We start from the raw sequence: 5,156 nt of genomic DNA, 5'->3' as shown, positions 1-5,156 counted from the left end.
CAGGTCATAAGAGAGATGATAGCCAAGTGTGACCTTATTAAACTGACAAGATTCTGCAAAGCCAAAGAAACCATCTAGAGAGCAGGGAGACAGCCTACAGACTGGGAAAAAGTATTTGCCAACTCCAGGTCTGACAAAGGCTTAACATCCTGGATCTACAAGGAACTCAAACGTGCTGAAAAGAAAAAAACAAACAACCCCATTATAAAATGGGCAAAAGATATGAACAGACACTTCACAAAAGAAGACATCTGAGCAGCCAACAAACACATGAAGAAATGCTCAACCTCACTAATCATCAGGGAGATGCAAATCAAAACCACACTGAGATACCACCTAACTCCAGTCAGAATGGCAATTATCAACAACTCAAAAAATAACAACTGCTGGAGAGGGTGTGGGGAAAAGGAAACACTTCTACACTGTTTGTGGGAGTGTAAACTAGTGCAACCTCTGTGGAAAGCAGTGTGGCGATTCCTAAAAGCTCTAAAAATTGACCTTCCATATGACCCTGCAATCCCCCTACTGGGAATATACCCTGAAGACCTCAAATCACTCTATAAAAAAGATACCTGCACACGTATGTTTATTGCAGCGTTGTTCACAATAGCAAGAACCTGGAAACAGCCATGCTGCCCATCAAAAGAGGACTGGATTTAAAAAATGTGGTACGTATACACAATGGAATACTACACAGCCATAAAAAAGAACAAAATCATGAATTTCGCAGTAACCTGGATGGAACTAGAGTCTATAATACTGAGTGACCTCTCACAAAAACAAAGATCCGAGTATCACATGTCCTCACTCATATAATGGACGTTGAACATCCAATGGAATACTATAAGAAAATGACTGACGGTACTGGGAAACTATGGGGGGGGATGGGATTAACAGTAGCAAATATCTGTCTGGGGATGGGGAAATACCTCTTATCAACAGTGTGCCTGAATGAAACATAAGTGTACACCTAACCCTTAACTGTACCCCACAAAATCATAATAGAAAATAGTGATTAAAAAAACAACAAAAAAACACAAAGTATTTCCTTAATCTCTTTTAAGCTAAGTCATACAAATGTTTTAAATTCCTACTAATACATATACAATAAAGTGTGAAGACAATATTTTTTATGATTGAGAGTTTCAAAAGTGATTTATCACAGACATGACATTTCTTGAGGAAAAAGGCAAAATAAAAATTAATTCTACCCTGAGTTTTTAGTAAATTAGAAATCATGCTGACTAAGAGACCTCCCAGTCCCCCACAGTGGAATAAGATAGTCTTCACAAAAGGCTACAAAGTCTGGGTAGAGTCTCATGCAAATGTATATAGTAAAGAGAAAAAAAAAAAAAAACCCACAAATTAAACTTCTATTATTTCCTTGAGTAACAGATGGATGCACCTTTTATTAGAATATTGTACACTTCATGAATAATTCCTAAGTTAATTTTTGTAGGTATGTATACACATTTCCAAGGGTCAGAAATAAGGTTTTTGGTTTATGCTACAAAATCAAAAAGTGGGATTTTTGACCTACCATATTTTCAAAGTACTCTAAGGGGAAGGAAAAAGGAACCTTCTCTCCCTTTATCAAACAAAGATAAATTCCATCATTTTACCCTTATATAAGGTATCAAAACAACCCAGTGTATGTTTAGATTCAACTAGTCTTTAAAAAAATCAAGAAGCTGAGCACGATGGCCCATGCCTGAAATCCCAGCACTGTGGGAGGCAGAGACAGAGGATTGTCTGAGCCCAGGACCTGGAGACTAGCCTGGGCAACTTGGTGAGACCTCTTCTCTACAATAAATAAATAAAAAATTACCCAGGCATGGTGGCACATGCTTGTAGTTTCAGCTATTTGGAAGGCTGAGGTGAAAGGATCGCCTGAGCCCAGCCTGGGTGACAGAGTGAGACTCCAACTCAAAATAAAAAAAAATCAAAATCAGAGTCTGATATGCTTTTATTTGATAGAAACAGTAAAAATATTCTTCTATTTTTATTTTATTTCTTCTATGTAGACACAAAGCATATGATTTTAAATGTGTGCCTAATATAATTATTTTGTAATTAATTATCTAGTTCAAGTTGACATTATTTATTATGTTAGTAAAGATCATAACATATTCATAGTTCCTCTATTTTGTAAAACACTGTCTCAATAGCTTTATCACGTTTAGTTTAACCAGTGTATAATGGGGTCAACAGAAGGAAGATTTAAATTTTATTTTGAACTGCTTTTTTTGCCACCCCAGATTCTTAACTTTTAGAGTAAAATTATTGAAGCTGTCTTCCTCTTGTCAATCCTTTCTTGGATGTTTACATTTTGACAGTAGTTTTCTTTGGAATAAAATTAAAGTGTTCCCTTTCCCATCAAATGTACCATTGTCTGAAGCCTAATCAAAATGTGATTTTGCGATGAGTTTTTAACTATGGCAATGAACAATAAATTAGACAAACAGAAGATGCTGTGCTGGGTGAACAACATGGTCCCTGAGACATTTCCATGTAAATGATCGCTGTAGGAGACAGCTTGTGAAGCTGCCATTTACAGGAGAGTGCTGTAGAGATACCATCCAGCAAAATGTCAATTAGATGTTCAACTCATGTTAGCGAAATGTGCACTTCAATGAGCCCTGTCCAGTTTCAATGTGAAAAGATATTCCTTACCCAATGGTGAAGAACAGGTTCATTGTGCATTCAAACCACACAACCTTGTCATGATAAAATCACATCTAACACTTGCAAATTGTCTTAAGTGACTAAATAATTATTATAATTGTTTCTTCCAATGTCAGTACTAAAGAAAATTTCTTTGAAAAATGTGTTGTTAAATAAGATTTTCTTAAATATCTTGGTAAAGTAATGCCTTGATAGAAGTATTAATAAACCTCTTACTGTTCTAGTCTTAATTACAGAAGAGTTAAGATCTAATTATTTCAGTGTTGACCTTTTCTGACAAATTCTTGAAGCCCTGTTCTATTTGGCAAAGTTAGAAGAATTAAGCTTAATGCAGAAAACTCCAAGGAAGAATTAATTTCAGAAGTTTTAAAATTGTAAATATGTTTTACCCAATTTCTCACATTTATTAAAAATGCATCTCCAATAGTTTTTTAAAATTATTTTCATTCTTATACAGTGTAACTTGAAAATCTGAAGTGACCAAACTCTATGTAAGTATGCCTCACATGTGTAGAATTATTTTGTAATTAATTTTATCTAGACCAAGTTGTAGCTGTGTAGTCAAATAATGTGTTCTCTCTATAGAGATAAGTACTTCACTGTTTTCTTTTTTTTTTTTTGAGTTGGAGTCTCACTCTGTCGCCCAGACGGGAGTGCAGTGGCCGCTCCTGGCCACTGCAGCCTTGACCTGCTGGGCTCCGGTGATCCTTCCACCTCAGCCTTCCGAGTAGCCGGAATTACAGGCATGCGCTACCACACCCGGCTGATTTTTTGATTTATTGTAGAGATGAGGTCTCGCTGCCCAGGCGGGTCTCGAACCCACGGGCTCAGGCAATCCACTCACCTCAGCCTCCCAAAGGCGCTGGATTACAGGCTGAGCCACCGAGCCCGGCTTCACTGTTTTCTTATTGGTTTAAGAAACCAAAAGTTAATTTTTTCCCCCAAGTGTAACAAAGCAATAAGAAATATTAGAAATCGTCATTGTTTGTATACTCCACATTTCAACTGGCACATTTTGTTAGCACTTACTCATTAAACTAAAACAAGTCTTTAAACCATCGTTTAAATCTTGATACCAAATTTTATCGCTAGAATGTAACAATATTCTTCTTTCTTTAGTTCATTTAAATAACTTTCCACATTCTCTCATTAGAATAAGTAACTTCCAACAGAGATCTGCAAACTAACTCACGAGTCTTTTTCTTAGAATGTTCTATTTCTAAAATTTAGAATAACTCAGCCCCAGATAATGAATATTTGAAGTCATTTACTATGTGCTGCATTCTAGTTTCTGGTCACATTTATACACCCACCATTGAAGATATTGAGTGTTGTGTCCTTAACCTTTGTCATTTTAGTAATACAAATTATAATTTCTTACTAAATATATATTTCTTAGGCAACTAGTGAGGTTGACTACTTTTATATGATTATAAGGCATTTGTAGTTCTCATTCTTTGAGAATAAAAATATCAGTTTACCATTTTTCTTTTTTCCTTTAATTTATAAGTATTAATGACATTAAATATTTTTCACTACTATGTGTCACAAAATTGTTCTCTGTACACAATTTGCTTGTTAGTTGTCAGATATCCTTTGCCCGTGTCCAACAAGTCTGACACTGCTTTTAATATCTCCCCTTTGGATGATTTTATCTTTGTTCTGTCTTTACTGGCCCCTCCCTTTCAACTTTTCTGCAAAATGCCTGGAGATGGCTTTGTTGATTTGGAAGTTTATTTTTTTCACTGACATGTATTAAAAGTTTGAAGAATTGTGTCTCCTAGTTATACCGTAGGAATGGGTCATGGGTAGTTTTATTTATTGTCTTTATAAATCTGCACAAAGAATGTGTGGAGAGATTCAATCTTTCACAGCTGCCATTATGCAAGTGAATTTTCCCATGCGTTTTGAAGCTAAGAACAGTAAAACGTGGAGATCATTTCTAGGAGTTTAATGATGTCTTGATATACTGTATCTGAAGAATATATCCAATATCTTGCACAGTTTGAGCTGCTCACTTTATAGCATTAAAGCTACAGTGCAAGTATTGGTTAAAGGGAAATTTGGCTCCAACTGATAGGAGCAGTTTTTTATTCAGGTTTTTATTCCTCCTCAGCCCTTAATCATATTATTCACTACTTTTAAAAATAAATTAATGCCATGTTTGGCATATTCACTAAAGTAATACTTTTCAGAGTCAAATAGAGCCAAATAGTTGACTTAGAATTATTTGTTGCCATCCCTCAATTTGACACGTTTAAACTTTCAGCTTTTGGACAGAATATGTATTTGGATGTCATTTCTAGATATGCCCAGCACTCATTGTCTTAGCCTTATTTCGTACACTAAAAGAAACCTTCAGTAAAATGTATCTTTATAAATGTGGTGTTCTCATTTGGTCCAAATATATGGAAGGAGTTACCACAAAATGAAAAAGTTGTTATTTTCTTAGAAATTGACAATTGCAAGAG

Source organism: Carlito syrichta, unplaced genomic scaffold, assembly GCF_000164805.1.
Source record: "Carlito syrichta isolate Samal-C Ts95f unplaced genomic scaffold, Tarsius_syrichta-2.0.1 Scaffold305724, whole genome shotgun sequence".
In the NCBI taxonomy this organism is placed as follows: Eukaryota; Metazoa; Chordata; class Mammalia; order Primates; family Tarsiidae; genus Carlito; species Carlito syrichta.
This window is presented reverse-complemented; position numbering follows the sequence as displayed.